Below are 18,942 nucleotides of genomic sequence, written 5' to 3'. Positions count from 1 at the left end.
TAGTTTATGCTGAGGCTCTGTTTATTCTCCTGTGATGATGGGGCTGATAAAGATCACTTAATTTCCAGAGAAGTTGTGAGTGTTGAAGAAGATAATGTACACAGTGCAGGGGTTCTCAATCTGGAGCCTGCCTCAGAATCCCCTCACGGCCTGTGAAAGCCCCACCCCAGAGTGTCTAATTCTGCAAGTCTGCAGCAGGCTCCAGAATTTGTATTTCTAACAATTTCTTTGGTGATGCTGATGTTTCTCATGGAGGGGGGCACTTTGAGAGCTGCTCACACAGACATCTCTTACAGAGACTGGCATATTTATAGATTGGCAGCACATGCTGGTTCTGTTCATTTCCATATGGAGACTCTCTTTGAGAAAAAAGGCAACCACCAGTGAAACTGAAAGCGAGTTTCCATAAGGAGACACTTTATGATGTTTGTTGCACACGGCAGCCTTCACGAAAGCGGGGTACGAATGGCTGATGTTCAGGGAGTGCGAGTATTGAGCAAATATCATGGGCTTTGGAGCAAGACAAACCTGACGATGAATTTCAACTTTATCTCTGTTAACTGTGTGATCTTGTGTACCCGGAACCTCAAACTCCTCATTTTGTACAGTCACTTAGTAAGGTTGTTTTGAGAATTAAATGAAAAAATTGGGTGTAATGTGACAGGTTAAGATTTATCCACTTATTAATAAGAGTATATATTAAGAAAACCTAAATGTGGCCTACTGTTCCTATACTAATGAGATCCTTAAGGTGTTGAATAAAATCAATTAAATCTCTTCTCAATACAAAAGTGAGTTTTACCAACCATGGTAAACCAGATACAGATATACTCAAAGAGGGATGGGCAAAAGATGGGAAAATTTAAGCAATTTGATATGTTCAGATGGATACCTATGCTGGATAATTTTGGTTCGTCTTAGTGTTATTGGTGTAATTTTTAAGACTGCTAAAAAGCTTCACCTAATCCTCACAATAACACAATGAAGTGTGTATTATCCATTAGAAAAGTGTTACCTTAAAAACATGAAGGATGCCAATAGTATCCTCAAAACTCTTATTTTTGAGATCCCATCACATGAAAGGAGTAGGAATTGGGTTTAATTGGTTCCTTTTTTTTTTAAACCCTGTCACGTTCCAGAAAAGATTTAAGATATCTGTTTAGAACGTAATATAATTTCTTGGAAAAGGAAGTCAACATAGCCAAGGCTTAAAAGAAATGGGAACTTTTCACAATTATTCTATACAGGTTTTTGTGAGCCCAGCTACATCCTTCCCATTTTGGGTGTTCAGCTTCCTTGATATTAAAACAAATTTTGCCCATCCTAGCTACTTACACAAGGCTAATTTTTAAACCCTGATATAAAAATATATAAACACATGCAATAGTGCAATAATCCTCCTGTGCCCATCAGCCAGTTTCATCAACCCTTAGCATGTTACACAAACGCAAGACGAGAAAACAAAATTTATGACACATCTTTGAGTTGACTCCATAATTCTCAGAAGTGAGTAGCTTCCTCTTTTCAAAGGAAATGAGAAATGCTGATAGTCCAGACTAAGGCTTTCGAGGTATCCCATAATAACAATTTGCTCAAAAGTGAAAATATTTTCATCCAACTTAAACTTTTAGGATATAGTTCACGAACCAGACTGGGTTTTCCTCTTTGTTTTTAATCAACAAAGCTGAATCTATAAGCATAGGCTCCTTAGGCATTAGAAGTAAGCGTTAGCACTCTGCTTACAATTTCCATTCTCTTGGCCTTCCTCTTCCTATAGGAGAAATGGGAAGGAGTATCTTACTAAGAGTAGTAAGCTGGTTAGTAGAATAGACTGTCCCATGTGTGGTCTTTAGAGGTAGCTTTTTTTTTTAATCTCTTCTCCATACTGAATATTCCACTTCCTCTATTTTTAAAAAAAGACAACTGACAGTCTTACGGGGAGTCCAAAGTATGTTTGAGATGGAATTAACATGAAGATATTTTGCCTTCAGCCAAATCTTAATATATTTTCCATTGCTGCATGTTCTCGTAGAGCCCTCTCTGTTGGATTCAATCTTCTTGTTAATTTTGCACATATGTAATTTAATTGGAGATGCCCAGTTATCAAGTTTTGTTGCTTTGCATGAGGTCGCTCTGATCTTGCAGGGTAGAGTGGATGAGAGAATATGGACTTTGGAGCAGAAAAGATCTGTTTTGACTCCTAGCCTTGTCACTTAACAGCCTGTCAGACACTGAACAAATTACTTAACCAACCTGAGCCTCAGTTAATTTTGATTTCAGGACATAAGAGAAAGTTTGGAAGGTGTTTGAGAATTTATTAGAAAGTAAGAATTGTTTTAATTCAACTTCATCCCCATAAAATATATCTGGAATATATCTGGTGACTGAGTCTTACAGCAGTGACTATGACTTGCTAATATTTCTCTTCAAAGATGTTTGTAAAAGGGCCAGAAGAATCTCTGGGTGGCTGTAAGGATATGACTTTTGGTGACCCCAAAAGACATTAAGGATTGGAACAGTAGTTCATGAACTTTGACTTTTTAAACACTTCACATTGTACAGCTAAGAATAGTAAATGGTCAGTAAAGATTATGAGCCATGTGTGAATGTTTTTTCTTTTTTCGTAAGTGCTTCAAACTCCCAACCATTATCCTGTGTAAGAAGGACTAGTAACCTAGATGCCCACACTGTAAAATTATTTTCTAAGTTCTATCCTCTGTTCTTAACTACATGTTTGACCTTGGACATGTTACTTAACCTTTCTGGGCCTTGGTTTTCTCCTCTGTAAAATGAAGAAATTGGGCTAGGTGATCACAAATGAGATTCCTGTATTATTTTGGTTTAACTCTGGAGCATGTTGGGGAACCACAAAGATATTAGAGGTAGACAGACTTAGGTTTCATTTCCCTGCTGTCAGATCTTTCTTTAAAATTTTTCTTTCCTTTCCAGGCTTGACTTTCCGTTAAAAAAAAAAAAAATCTTCTTTTCTTTCTCTTTCTTTCTTTCTTTCTCTCTTTCTTTCTTTCTTTCTTTCTTTCTTTCTTTCTTTCCTTCCTTCCTTCCTTCCTTCCTTCCTTCCTTCCTTCCTTCCTTCCTTCCTTCCTTCCTTTCTTTCTTTCTTTCTTTCTTTTTCTTTCTCTCTCTCTCTCTCTCTCTCTCTCTCTCTCTCTCTCTCTCTCTCTCATTCTTTCTTTCTTTTTTTACATACAGAGAGGGTCTTGCTCTGTTGTTCAGGCTGGAGTGCAGTGGCATGATCATAGCTCACTGCAACCTCAAACTGTGAAGCTCAAAGCAGTTCTCCTGCCTCAGCCTTCCAAGTAGCTGGGACTACAGGTGCTTGCTACCATACCTGGCTAATTTTTTTTATTTTTTGTACAGATGGGACCTCACTGTGTTGCCCAGAGTGGTCTGGAACTCCTGGCCTCAAACTATCCTCCCACCTTGGCCTCCCAGAGTCCTGGGATTATAGGCATCAGCCACCATGTCAGGCCTGCTGTCACATCTTGAGCAATTAATCTGTCTTAGACGGGTTTCAGTTTACTCATCTGCAAAATGGGGGCAATACTGATTTCATAGGATCGTTGTGAGAGTAACAGACATTGGATTGGGGGACAGCTCCCAGCTCAGCCATTGTTAATTCTGTGATCACCTCTGTCCCTCCGCTTTTCCCTCTTTCTGATATATTAATGTCATGACTTTCCCATTTATAGTACACTGTGACCAGCAGCATTAACGGAACAATGGCCTCTGGGCAGCGACTTTCTCTCCTTGTCACGGTCATGGTGCCTGTATCTGGATGCAGCCACCACTACTGCGACATCTTAGAACTCAGGCTGGCCACCGTGGGCAGTGTGCAGAGGTGATTTTTATGCTCTAAAGTTCTGCCCAAATGAGGAAATTGAGCACTGAGCACTTAACACAATGTCCCCACCTCTCTCGTTGTTTTAATACAGCACGTTATCCCCTCATTTCCGGAAAGTATTTTCTCAGCATGCCCATAAATGCTGAGCTAGATTGAGGCGAGTGTAGTGTAAGTGTGGGGGATGGAGGGGACCCTGTGGAGCCAGACCCCTTGGCATCAAATACAGCTTTGCAGATTCCTCATGTGTATGATTTGAGGCAAAGTATGTAATGTCTCTGAATCTCAGTTTCTGTATTTGTAAAACAGAGATAATAATATGACCTACTATTGTATGTAAATTATGTGTGTTAATACATATCAAGTGCGTAGACTGGTACACGGTGCCAAGTAAGTATCAATGACTGTTAGTTCTTTCTATTCTACCCAATTGCCCTCATTAAGGTACAACAGGGGCTGGAAAAATGCAATCCCCCAAAATGCAGAGGTTTCAGAAAGTACTACAAAGGATCTAGAAGCTTTTCTCAAACTCAGACAAAATCCACTTGAACTCCCTCCCTTCCCTCAGCTTCCCACACTACTAGCGCTCACCTTGCACGGGGCAGTGAGAGGGCGGAGTGCCCGGGAATCCTGCATCAGTTAGTGGGATGCACTGCACCATGTGCAGTGTTTGCAGGGGCATCAATTCACGTACTCCAATACTAGGAATCGCAGGTGGCCAGCAACAATCCTCGTCAGTGTGCGTATCTTAACTCTTGCAAAGACAATACCTGCAATTTCCAAATAACCTGAATCTCCTCTCTCTCCGCCCCAGTGAAAAAATGCAGTGTTGTTTTTGCCAGAATGTGGGGCACCTGAACCAAGTGAGGGGTATCATGCCCATTTCCCTGTCAGCTTCTGTCCACTGTGTCCCAGGAGGGGCAGGGCTCGGGGGAGTGTGTCACATGAATCAGAAATGGCCTTGTGGTCTGCCTGTGGTCCACATGAAATTCAGAACTGTGGTAGAATGAAGAGGGTGGATTCCCCTCCCTCAAAAGGTGGGGGGCTCACGTCATGGCTTCACCCGCTTGTGATCTTGGACAAGTCCTTCCAACTCTCCAAACTCACTGTCCTCAGCCGAAGAATGAAAAGCACTAATCTCGGGTGGGGGGCGGGGTGGTGGTGAGAAATGAAGTACTAACTCTATAACTAACGACTTATTACTCTGTAACTCTGGAGCCAATAGCAGCACTCCTAGAACATAGAAGAAGGGGTGGTGATGGTTTCTTTTTCAAGTGGAAGATATGGAAGGAATCGAAACTGAGACTGGCTGCCTCAGGAATAACAAAATGATCTTGCGAAGTGGGGTAGGTAATTTTGTGCTGGAGTTGGAAGGGACATTCTAATGATTTAAGATTTAGGGACACCAAGCCCAGGGAGATGAAATGATTTGTTTGCGTTGCATGATTTAGCAGCTAGACTAGGTCTTAAAGATGAGACGTCTAAGTCTTGATACAGTAGTCCTTATATGTTTGTTTAGTGCTTCTCACAATTTCTCTCTGAAATGTCCTAGATATCAGAGCAAGAGGACAGTAAGAATATTTTGGTATGTATGCTGTCTAATACTGAAAGATGGGTTTTAACAACAGGATTCTGTAAAAGTGTTCAGAATTCATTAAAACAGATAGTATTGATATTTTTCAAATGAAAAAATCTATAGGTATATTACAAAATATAATTTAAAAATTTTATCTATTTGCCGTGGAGATCCATTCTATTTTATTGTTGTTGAATTTGCAGCAGCTTCCTTTTTTTTATTTTTAAATTTATATACAGTAAAACTCACTGTTTTTGGTGTCCAGTTCCATGTGTTCTGACAACTGCATAGAGTCATGCATCCACCACCACATTCGAGAACAGTTCCATCAGGCCCAGGATTCCCTCAAGCTGCTCCTTGTACAGTCCCTTCCCCCAGCCCAAACTCTTGGCAAATCCTGGCCTGTTCACCATCCCTGTGCTTTCCCAGAATGTCATAAAAATGGAATCATAGAGTATGTAGCCATTGGGGTCTGGAAAAGCAGCTTCTTATTCTTTTTTTTTTTAAATGAATTCCTCGTGTGTGTTATAAGGTGACTATTGTGGTTTCTTATGGGTCCTCTCACAGCTTAAATAATCTCTGTTAAGTATTGGTTCTTTTTGGCCTACTTTTCTTTTTCCATGTTATTTATTTTTTTAATAAGTAATAAAATCAGTTGGACCTCTTAACATTTTTTTTTAAAAGTAGGGTCATTTTTAGTAGTATTTTTCATTTGGGATAATAAACTGAAAGTAACTACAGCATTTATGTATGCAGTTATTAAACTTGAACTTGGTTTACTTTGATTACCTTTAATTTTTCAGTATCAGTGATTTCAAATAAATAGTAGGAACACCAAGAACTTAACTGGAAGAATAAGAATAACTAAAACTGTGTCCCCCTTTTATTCCAGAAACACATGTGGCAGACTCACAAAACTTCCCATCCCAGGTCCTTTCCAACAATCAGATCACGCACAAGCGTGGTGAGGAGCACAACACCTCAATATGGTTTCTTATCAGAACTCATACAGGAGAGGCTCTGTCTAAATTAGCAGATGGCTCAAGGGTTTATTTTTTCCTATAAATTGAATATATTAGTTGTTGGCCTTGATCTAAAATGTCCATTATTCAGAGTTTCTGAACTATTGAAATAACTATTACACAAATGAAAACAGCAGCACTCAAATGCTTAAAAGTAAAGCCCTTAATACCTGAAAGGAAAGTGTTACTACAGTTCCTAGAGTGGCCCTGGGCAGAGAAGGGCGCAAGGGCAAGAACTGAAGAGACCAACATTTCTTTGAAGTCTCATGTTTTATTTTACAAAGCTATATAAATATTGCATTCCTGTCTATAACTTTTTAAGACTTTTTTATTGAAACATAATACTACCTACAGAAAACTGCCCATATCAGAATTAAACAGATCACTGAATTTTCACACCCTCCTTATCTGGAAACCCCCCAGTTCCTCCTATTCTCAGAACCCCTGAGGGTTCCTTTCCACAGTAACACTTCCAAGAATAACCACTGTCCCAGCTCCATACATTAGATTTGTCTGTTTTTGTGTCGCCGTGTGTGTAACTTCTACTTGAAGCCCAGGGCTTTTCACTCAAATGTCCAGGTTAAATTGATATTTCAGGAAGCAATGCCAGGCCGAGTTTTCCTGTGTTTGTGCATACTGTACAAGGTAGGGCTAGCTACCTGCTAATCCCGGGCACATGGAAAGGTTCTTTCTCCCAGGTTTCTTCTCTTTTTAAAGTTTATTTAGGTGTTTTTCATATTTGCAGAATAAGACTGTGAACAGAACTGCCCTGCTGTTCTGTATGAGACATTGCTATCTATAGCGAAGGACTTAGTTCCCAGAATTAGCAACCTATATATACCCCAGTACGTGCAGTAGCAAATGGAATTTACCACTGACCTTCAAAAACTTTTGACCTGTCTTGGATTGTAAATAGGGGTTAAAATTAGACAACAGTCCTAAGTGAGCATGTTTGTTATCTGACTGCTCTTACATGGAATTAGAAGGAAGGTTTTACAACCTTCTTGATTAACATCCAACTGGGTGCAGCCTAGTGCCTTGTTTTGAAGGTGAAGCGTGCACTGTGTGCAGGGCAAGATGAAAATTTGTCTAGTGGAGTCGTTAAGGACTTTTTCCTAGGCAACAAACGAACCAGCACAGGGCATACTGTGCTCTATTGATCTCAATAAGGGAGGACTTTGCCATGAGAAGACAATCAAAACTGTGCTTTTATTTGAAAGTCACATGAAAACTAGGAAATGGCACTTGATATGCAAAATACCTAATTCAAGCTGTGAGCAAACACATCTAAACAAGGAAAGGGCAGAAAACACTTACTACTTGATGTCCAAGTGCTGCAAATAACAGCAGAATCTCCCAAGTTTCTGGAATCCAATACAAACTTGAGTCCCAGGGAAGCAGGCTTTTGAATTCACAAACCCATCAAAGTGATAAACAAGTACGTAAGTGATGCCTGAACTCATTTAATTTAAGGAAACCTAACACATATATCTCGATGGTTAAAGGTCACTTGTGAAAAGTCATTGCAATCTTTGATCAATATAGGTTAGTCAGCTGGTTTATAGTTACGTTGTTGTCATAAAGTCTCAGGGAAGTATTTGTGCCGAAAGGTGCTTTATTAATGTTTTCTTTCTCTCTTTTTTTTTTTTTGCTGTTGAAAGCAAACATTAATGTTATTCATAGTTCCCCTAGAAACGAGAGGCACCGCACGCCACACACAGCCACAGGGGCCCCAGGGAAGCAAGTGAAGCAAGCGCCAGGGCCAGTCCGGATGTAGAAAGCAGGGAGAGGAAGGCATAAGCCACAGTCTTTTTTTTTTTTTTTTTCTTAAAGTTAATGGTTGTTACTTGTAGGTTTTAGATTTTGTAGCATGGTATTTTTTTTTTACTTTGATCTCTGTACTTCTATGCATTATTTGAATTCTTTCTCATAACCAGCGTCCTATTTTTCACAAATTACAGAATAATAGCTTTAAGAGGAAAAAAGTAAAGATTCACAAGGTAAATGTGGCAAGTTGCTAACAGTAGCTAATTTGGGGGAAGTGGAAAATAAATAGGAAAATAAACAGTTGGCTGCTTCTTTGAACTTTTCTATACTTTTTCAATCTCCAAAACCTAAAAATAAAGTTAACTTTATTTGTTGAAAAATAAACTCTCTTCTTACTGAGGCACAATACTTGGTGTTTTAGAAGTGTAGTATAGATAATACTAGAAAGTATTTTCCCTGTGAAGAGGTGTTCAACAAAAGACTTCTCTGAAGAACCAGTGTTCTCAACTCTGGCTACACATTACAATCATGTTGGGCATTTAAAAAAAATACCAGTGTCTGGGTCCCACCCCGATGGGGCCCAGTCATGGGTACTTTTTCAAAGTTCCACAAATGATTCTAAAGTGCAGCCAGAGGGACTTGACAGAGATGAAAGCTGCAATTAGAGATAAAAGCTGAAGCGTGGAATTTATTAACTTGTTGACTGAGCCCTCATCCATTCCTTACCACTTGCACCTGATATCTACTTAAAAAATCAATTAAAGTTTTGTTGGGAGCAAAAGAACTTCCTAAACTTAGTGGCTTGAAAAAAGTTTTTCATGATTCTGTGAGTTCTGATCATGGCCAGCTCCACTAGGGCTGAGGGTCTCGGATGTTGTCACTCTCCAAATGCGGCCTTGTCCCCGCCTGGTCTCTTGTTCTCTGGTAGGCTGGCTGGGGCTGCTTCCCTGGGTAGCCTCTAGGCGAGGGCAAGCCCCAGTCAACAAATGTCTTCTAAGTTTCTGTTTGTGTCACGTTTGCTACTGTCCTGTTGGCCAAAGCAAGTCATGCAGCCAAGGCCAGATTCAAGAGGTAGAGAAACATTTTCTACTTCTTAATGGAAAAGCTGCAAAGTCATCCTGACCAAGGGTCTGTGTGTAGCCATGGGACACATTCATGGCCCCATTTTTTGTAGTCTGCCACAACAAATCAAAATATATCCTTGTTTAGTGGAAACATCTGATAAAGCAAGATCTCTACTGAGAACGTTTTTAAAAATAGTATTTTTCTAGTTAATTTTGGAAATGTACCTTTAAATTCTATTACAAAAGAAATGAAATGGTAGTTAAGAAATTTTAAAAATAGGGCCGGGCACAGTGGCTCATGCCTGTTATCCTAGCACTCTGGGAGGCTGAGGGGGGAGGATCGCTTGAGTTCAGGAGTTTGAGACCAGCCTGGATAAGAGCAAGACCCCTTCTCTACTAAAAACAGAAAAAATTAACCGGGCATGTTGGTGCACGCCTGTAGTCCCAGCTACTCAGGAGGCTGAGGCAGTAGGATCTGAGGTTGCTGTGAGCTAGGCTGATGCCACTGCACTCTAGCCCAGGCAACAAACAGAATGAGACTCTGTCTCAAAAGAAAAAAAAAAAAAATTTTTTTTTAAATAGCTACCTACCTCCCAATGGTCAGGAAAGTAACATTTTGAAAATACAGAAAACTACAAAGACTAAAATAAAAATCATCAATAAATTTAATACTCAGGGATAATACTTTTATACATAACTTTCAGGCTACATTTTTACATAAAAGCATATTTTTACATGTCTTTACTGATTTTCATAACCAGCTCTCCTCACTTAATGGTATATCATGGCTTTCCCAGGTCATGAAGAATTTTTCACCGTAATTTTTAATAGCTCTATAGCAAGCCATCATTTGAATGCATTATAATTTATTTAGCAAAGCTGCAACTTACGGACATTTAGGAAGTCTTCCTGATAATAAATTATTTTATTAATAAAATTGATAGTTAATGATGACTGGATACTTTTACAGCAACTGTGTACCAAGCACCATTCAGAGCGTTTTAAGTATCTCCTGCACTTCACAACAACTTCATGAGGTGTAGGTACTGTTTTTATCCTGATTTGCAGATAATGAAACTAAGGAACAGAGAAATTAGATAGCCTGTCAATGGTCTCCCAGTTAGTAAGTGACAGGGCTTGCGCTTGAATCCTGGTAAGATTCCAATTTAGTTTCAGAATCAATCCTAACTACTTACACTGCTTCTCAAAATAATAATTTACAAATAACTTCCTTAGGACAAATTTCAATAGATGAAAATGCTGAGTCAAAGGGTGTGCACATTTTTAAGGGTTTTGACACAGAGTGTCATGTTGCTCTTACAAAAACTGTACCAATTTTATACTTCTGCTTGCAAGTTTAAAAGCTCCCTTTCACTCTACCGTCTCTGCTGTGGGGCATTATCATTTTCTTGGGGCATTATCATTTTCTACATCTTTGCCAACTTGATAAGTACAAAAAGAGGGGCTATCTTAGGGTTTTCACTTTGGTGATTTTAGTTCCTAGCAAATGTTTTTTTATACTAATAGACATTTTCATAAGCCAAGGTACAAGGAACTATGTGAAAATGGAAGACCAATTCAGGAATTCCCAGATGGGTGGCAGAACAGTTGGGTGTGCGGATGGTGATAAAAGGTGAGGTGGGCAGTGTTGCAAGATAAGGCCTGGAACCCAGGGTTGCAAACTGCACACCTACAGGGCCAGACAATGTAGGTGAGTCAGAATGGTGGGGCCAGGGTGGCAAGAGAGCTCCTGGCTACCTAAAGCCCCAGCGAATTGTTGTTAAAGGACACTGAAAGTCCAGACTTTCATGGGAAATCATTTCTTTGGTGTTGACTTAATTCCACCCCACTGCAGGAGTCAAACCGAACAGGCCTACCAATCAGCTGCTGTTTGTATCTGGGGGTACCTTAGTCCATTTTCTGCTGCTATAATAGAATACCTCAGACTGGGTAATTTACAAAGTAAAGAAATTTATTTGGCTCATGGCTCTGGAGGCTAAGTCCAAAAGCATGGTGCCAGCATCTGCTGACGGCCTTCGTGCCGTGTTATCCCGTGGAGGAAGGCAGAAAGGCAAGAGGGCAAGAGAGCACAAGAGAAGAGAAGGTTGAACTTGCTTTTATAATAAATCCACTCTCTTGATAACGAACTCATTCCCACAATAATGAACCTACTCTCAAAATAACTACATTAATTTATTCATGAGGACAGAGTCCTCATGACTCAATCACTTCTTTTTTTTTGTTTGTTTTTGAGACAGAGTCTCACTTTGTTGCCCGGGCTAGAGTGAGTGCCGTGGCATCAGCCTAGCTCACAGCAACCTCAAACTCCTGGGCTTAAGCGATCCTACTGCCTCAGCCTCCAGAGTAGCTGGGACTACAGGCATGTGCCACCATGCCCGGCTAATTTTTTCTATATATATTTTTTTAATTGTCCATTTAATTTCTTTCTATTTTTAGTAGAGACAGAGTCTCGCTCAGGCTGGTCTCGAACTCCTGACCTCGAGTGATCCACCCGCCTCAGCCTCCCAGAGGGCTAGGATTACAGGCGTGAGCCACTGCGCCCGGCCTCAATCACTTCTTAAAGGTCCCATCTCTCAACACTATTGGATTGGGGATTAAGTTTCCAATATATGAACTCTGGGGGACATATTCAAGCCATAGTGGGGAGCAAGACTGTAAAAACTCTTGTGTGCTATGGTCAGCGTTTTGGTATTTTTCTGGCCAGAATGTGATTACAGCATGGAAGTGGTAGATCCAGACAGGGTTACAGTTCTGATGAGCTGGCTGGGGGCAGTCTGCTTGATTAGTGACAGTCTGAAGCAAAAGAAAGAAATGATGGTTCAGAGTCAAGCTTTTGAGGAAGGAGATTGAGAAATGGGGTGTTTAGTCAGAATAGTAAGGGGTGGCATGGGTGCCCGCAGGAGAGGTCTAGGATGATGGCAAGTCTCAGTTTGCTTGTTTGTTTGAGGGTGAGTGATTGGGGGGCAGCATCTGAAGCTGGCTTGACAAACCAGACACAGAGTCAACCCTTCAAAGTAATTTGCACCCCCAAAATAGGAAAGCAACAGGATCAATGCTGATTAGAGAAAGAACCGTCTTGGTAGTATTGCCATTGAAGTGGGCAGACTTCAGGCAAAGAGACAGGTTTGTAAGGAGTTAAAATGATCTTGGGGAGAGAAGTCGAACACCTGAGCAACAGCTGTGACCACAAAGGAAAGCAAAGGGCATGTGTTTGAGCAACACTGTTGCCAACCAGATAAGACTTGAAGAACTGCTGATAGATTGGGAGTTCAGTGGAGGCCCCTGCACTGCACACAAGTTCAACAGTCATAGCTGGAAGGAATTAACTAGTGAATTCACGTTAATCACGAGGGTGAAGGATTTTGAAAAATGTCATAGTTTAGTGAAGGAAAGAAGGAAACATTATCAGGCTATAAGTCTTGGAGTAGGGAACCTTAAGGCCTTCACCACCTCAGGAAAATTTGCCATAATTAAAGGAGAGTTTGACAAGAGCTAAAGATGATAAACAGCAGAGATATGGAGGCAGAGAGCCAATGAAATGAACCAAGGTCAGCACTGAGGTCAGGATCATAACAAAATCTGAACTGCTCTGAGCCAAGGATTGCCCACGTTTCTAAACATTCCACTGGTCTTTCGTATTCTGCACCAGAAGACTGTCCAAGAAAGACTCTGGAGTGAAAGTGTTTGGGCTACAACTAAAAATATTGATAAATATAAATCCTCTAGATACACTAGTCTGAAATCTCTAAGAATATCCCATGCGTGGCTTTATCCCCATACTATGTAGGAGGCATTCAAGAACCCATTTAAATAAGTGAGTATATTATCTTGAAACAAAATCAACAAGTTATTTTGCATGTCCATACTCCTGGGCAATTCACTTAAATTTTCTAGGCTCTAGCTTACACAGCTTGGTGCAGGGAGGGTAAGCATATTAGGAAATTTCTAAAATCCCTTTGATTCTGAAATTCTGGGTTTTTCTTCATTCCATCTTTTCCTTTTACAAGTAAGGAGTCATTAATTTGTTGGCAGTTATCAGAGATGAATGCAGAGATGGCATGTAAAGGATGCTATGCCATCGTCTCAGGGACTGCAAAACTCTAGAAAACATCCGCATGAAACAAAATAGGATCTCTTTTAGTAAATTTCCTGTGTTAAAAATCTTAAGTGATTAATGATCACTAGTAGTAGGCAAAACCAAATATATATCTTTTTATTTCTAAAAAAGACCCAAATTAATAATAAGAAAAAGAGGCTACAAGTTGCTTAACACTGCATTTCCCTGCTATTGGGTAATTTTCAATTTTTTGCTGTTAAAAATAATCAGCAATGAATATTTTGTTTACTTTTTCTTTTGTATTATTATAACATTAACAAGCACAATTACTAAATCAATGAAACAAATAAGACTCAGATATATAATATTAAAGTTTTATAAATCAAGAAAAACTAGTCATTTCTTCCACTCATATTTCACATGCAACAGTATACTATTAACAGTATACTATTTCATGGTCTGTTTTTTTTTTTTTTTTTTTTTTTTTTTACTGTAGATCAGTAATTCTCAACCAGGGATGATTTTGTACCTCAGGGGACATCTGGCAATATCTGGAGAGGTTTGGGGCTATCACAACTGGATTTTGGGGGGCTGCTACTGGCATGTAGTGGGTAGAGGCTGGGGATGCCCCTAAACATCCTGCACAACACAGGACAGTCCCTCACCACCAGGAATTACCCGGCCAAATGTCAATAGTGCCAAGGTTCGGAAACCTACTTTTGATTGTAATAAAAGAGCAGTCTCTTCCACAGATACATTGTCCAGATGATTTTAATAGAGGGATATTTTCAATCATCTATTGAGTAATCATGTATGCCAGGTGTTGCAAAGAACAAAACATACATTATCTTATCTAACACTAACAAAACTCTGTGAGATTTTAAAGATAGTACATTTCGTCTTAGAGATTAAGTAGTTCAAAGTCACACAACTAGAAATAGCAACGACAGGGATTTGAAAGTCCATCTATCTGACTTAAAAGCCTGTGCTGTTAGTCATTATGTATAATATATATCATAATAAATATCTTCATATAAAGATTTTGGCATTTTAAAAATTATTTCCTTAAATGATTTTGAAGGTATAGCTTTAAAGGATCAAAGGGGATGACAGGCATGGTGGCTTCTCCCTCATGTCTTCAAACTGATTTTCCGCCGTCACACCAATTTACAGCACCACCGTGATATTGTAAGAAATTCCTTTCAACATTGACTACTGGACATTTAAAAACAAAATTCATTGTTTATTTAATAAGTAAAAAAGAATATGAACTTAACTGTGTAAGAACAAGGAGAAAGTCAAGTCAATATAAAGCTTGCATTTCAAAGAATCATATTCATTTATTTAAAAAACACAGTTATTCTACCAATAAAGGATGAGCCCCAAGAAAAACATTCCTGGTTACTCTGTAAACTTTGTCTCAAATGTTTTGTTTATATAAGCCTATGAAGAACAAATGAGAGAATTGGATTTTATAGTTTAAAATGTTTTCTCTGATAATATTGGCATCTTCCTTTTGCCCCATCCTAGATACAATGAAAAATAGGTCCTTCCTGGGATACTTATAAATTGAGGGTAGACTCATACCCATATACCCCAGAACTACACTCCTAAAATCCTAACAGTGATAATAGCAATCATAACAGCAACAATAATAATATGAGGATCGAGTCTAGTATTTTTCAAATAGTAGTTGTATCCCATTAGAGGATACAGAAATCACTTTAGTAGTTTTTGGCCAGAATTTTTAAGATGAAACTAGACTAAAAAAACATAAAATAAGCAAGGCCCTGGTGTGGTGGCTCACACCTGTAATCCCAGTGCTTTGGGAGGCTGAGGTGGGAGGATTGCTTGAGTCCAGGAGTTTAAGACCAGCCTGAGCAATATAACAAGACCCCATCTCTACAAAAAAAATTTAAAAATTAGCCAGGTGTGGTGTGTACCTGTAGTCCCAAGTACTCGGGAGGCTGAGGCAGGATTATCACTGGAGCCCAGGGGTTCGAGGTTGCAGTGAGCTATGAATGTACCACTGCACTCCAGCCTGGACAACAGAGCAAGACTCTGCCTCATTTATTCATTCAGTAATAAATAAATCATTACATTGTATGTAATAAGCCTCAGTATTGTTTTGTGAAACCTTTGATTTATATACATATGTATAAGATGCATGATGTGAAATGTTTTTTTCTGTCGGTTGCAATCTAAAAGGCTGAAAACCAGTGATCTAATTTACCTACTTCATTTGAGAGGTGAGGCTCAGAGACAGTAAATGATGCCAAAGGATACCCAGCTGGTTAATGGCAAAGCTAGAATGAGAGCAGAAGTTCCCTTAATGCCAGTGTCGGGTCCATCAGGGAATTTGTCCTGAGGTCAGTCACTGGAAGAAAACCAGGAAACAGAGTCAGGCTTAGTAGAGGCTTTTAGGGAATAGAAGGAGCAAACTGTTCATTGGCACAAGGGATGGGATTGGGAGCTCTGGGGTCTCCATTGCTTTTTAACCCAAGCCAAATTAAATTACTGAACAGTGGACACGCTACGCATTTGGGGTATTCAATCTTAAACTTGCCATTATCTCCTCTAAATAATAACCAAGTGATGCCCACAACATATTCAAATTGAGCAGTCACCAGAAGTCTTGTTGAGTGTTTTAGCTCCTCCGTATGCCAGTTGAGCTAGGCAAGGTAGACTGGAGAGTGAATGATTGATGGCTACCTGGGTTGGTGCTTGCTAAGAAGGTGGAAGAAATACTTTTTGATGCTGGGAAGTAGAACATTGTTATGCCTTAAGTTACTATGGCCTATTGGGAAATCTGGGCAGCAACTGGGCACACACAAGGTAAACAATCTTCAGCATCGGCACTAAAGGCTGCGTTGGTGGGGCAGCCCTTGCATTGGGAAGGGGCGCTTATTCCTTCAACATTGACAATCTCCCGGCATCCAAGTGCTGTGAAGTCAAAGGCACCAACCATGAGGACTGTCTCTCTGATCAGCGTGGCTTTTCCCTATAACAGGTGGGCTGATGTCTTCCAGGAGGTGACTTGAGAGCTCTATTAAAATGCATATAAGCCCAGCAGTGGGTCAAGTTAGTTAAATTAACCCAAGGATGTAAAGGTACCAGACTCATTCATAAGAGCAGATTTTGAGTGAGAACAGGAGAGTTAGTAAGATACTAACTTAGAAACTTGATGAAGGCTAAGGGAAGAATTTGAAGGAGAAGAGGAAAAAGGGAAGGTGCTGTTGTTGCCCAGGACAGGCTGTGTCCTCTTCACAGTGTTGCTTATAGCTCAGAGCGTCACATACTCGATCACACACAGGAATCCTCTGGGGATCTTATAAAGATGGTAATTTTGGTGCAAGAGACCTGAGGTGGGGCCAAAGACTCTGCATTTCTAACGAACCCCCAGGCAATGCTGCGGTAACAAGTCTAAGAAGTTTACTTGAGTAGCAAGGGTCTGTGCCTACTCCTGCCAGATAGTTCTGTGCCTCAGGACTCTTTGCAAAAAAAAATGACAAAGTAAATTCAGTGTGATCTGTGTTTGCCCTTCTCCCCCCTTCTGCTTTTAAAAATGTAACATTTTAATGCTGGAACATAAATAATAGTTAAACATAGACATGCTTGAGACCTACTATCAAACAAAAAGCACAGAAGTTGAGGTTCAGAATTTCATTAGCAGGAGGTTAGTCAGCGTTATACGTTTATTTTAAAGACAGCAGGTCGGCCGGGCGCGGTGGCTCACACCTGTAATCGTAGCACTCTGGGAGGCCAAGGCGGACAGATTGTTTGAGCTCAGGAGTTCGGAGTTCAAGACCAGCCTGAGCAAGAGCGAGACCCCATCTCTACTAAAAATGGAAAGAAATTACATGGACAACTAAAACTATAAAAAAAAAAAAACTACAGGCATGGTGGTGCATGCCTGTAGTCCCAGCTACTCAGGAAGCTGAGGCAGGAGGATTGCTTGAGCCCAGGAGTTTGAGGTTGCTGTGAGCTAGGCTGACGCCACGGCACTCTAGCCCAGGCAACAGAGTGAGACTCTGTTTCAAAAAAAGAAAAAAAAAAAAAAAGACAACAGGTTATTAATTATGAATGTCACAATCTTATCTCTGGAATAATGGAATATGTCTCTGAGTGAGAGTGAGTTTGGGATAATCAATTTTAATGAGAATGAAAGAGGAAGAAAATGTCCTTTCAAAAATATAGTCATTTAAAGGTAAAGGGACTTTTTATCATGAAAATGTTCTATGCACTTTTCTGATGCAGTTACTTATTCTAAATAGATTCATAAAAATCAAACATATCAGCTAATCTTGTTGACAAGTAAATAAATAAACCAAATTCTCTCTTTGCTTTCCAGACTCCATTCCCCACCCCTTAACTTAACCAAGGCAAGTTTTACTCTAAATTTTTTAAAAATATGTGTTAAGAACAAAACAAGGAAGCTTCTTTTTGGATAGGCAAACACTAAAATAATTTTAAAATATTGAAATGCAAATTAAAGCAAGAGAAAGTAATATTGCTTAATAAACAGTGATTTTCTTGAATATTTTTCTTGAATAATTTCAAGTCTGAGTAGAAAGAAAAACCAAAAAAGACCCTTGCCTTATAGAGAGCCTTTAGAGTTTAAGACTCATGCTATTTATAGGAAAGGCTGTGGCACAATTTAATTTTAGTTGGGAGAACTGGGTACAATTTAGATCATCATATAATCGTGTCTCATCTGAGCAAAAGAACAGCTTTTTTTCCTTCTGAAAATGCACATTTTTATTAATGTTTTAAAATGTCTAATTCAACTAAATTTCTTTAAAAGTATTGGTCTTGTCCAGTTGTTTTCTTATTAAAAATGTCCATCATCTTGAGTAATTTTTTTCACATTAGTTATGTGTATTAGCTTTCTACTTGCTACTGTAACAAACTACTGCAAACTGAGCCACATAAACAACATATTGTCTTACAATTCTGTAGGACAGAAGTCTGACCAGGCCAAAGTCAAGGCAGTGGCTGGGTTGTTTTCCTTTCAGTAGGCTCTGGGGACAATCTCTCTCCTTGCCTTTTCTGGCTTCTCGAGGCTACCCACGTTCCTGGCAGAGTGACACCTTCTCACATCACTCTGACCACCTCTTCTGCCTCCCTCTGCCGCTGTTAAGGACCCCTCGTGACTATACCCGACCCACCCAGATAATACAGGATAATCTCCCTATTTTAAAGTCAACCGATCAGCAACCTTCATTCCCCTTTGCCATGTAACAGAACATACTCTTAGGTTCCAGGGATTAGACGTGGACATCTTTGCATGTGTGTGTTTGGGGGGCCAGAGACCAGGGAGCATTATTCTGCCTGCCACAATATGTCTTGCCAATATTTAAAAGCAATCTTCTAAGAGAGGACTGTTGCAATTTGGGTGCTGAAAGCACTTGTGTAGTGTCATTACACCAAAATTATGTTCAGGTTTCATTACTCACTGGTGGAAAATGCTGCAGCCCTTAGGAAGCAAAGCATTTCTTTTTCAGTTGCATTTACATTGATTCCCATATACTCCTTTTCCGGTAATGATTTTTATGTTACAATCTTGGAGGATAACT

General features: G+C 39.7%; 1 protein-coding gene across 2 annotated transcripts in view; it reads left to right on the top strand.

Moving 5' to 3' along the window:
* The window catches only part of LOC123638228 (N-acetyllactosaminide beta-1,6-N-acetylglucosaminyl-transferase-like), a 94,539-nt gene that overhangs the window by 68,475 nt on the left and 7,122 nt on the right, over positions 1 to 18,942 (top strand). The gene's annotated exons all lie outside the window — the stretch shown is intronic.

The sequence above is a fragment of the Lemur catta genome, chromosome 5 (assembly GCF_020740605.2).
Source record: "Lemur catta isolate mLemCat1 chromosome 5, mLemCat1.pri, whole genome shotgun sequence".
Lineage (NCBI taxonomy): Eukaryota > Metazoa > Chordata > Mammalia > Primates > Lemuridae > Lemur > Lemur catta.
Note: the sequence above shows the minus strand (reverse complement) of the source record. Positions and strands in the feature narration are given on the sequence as shown.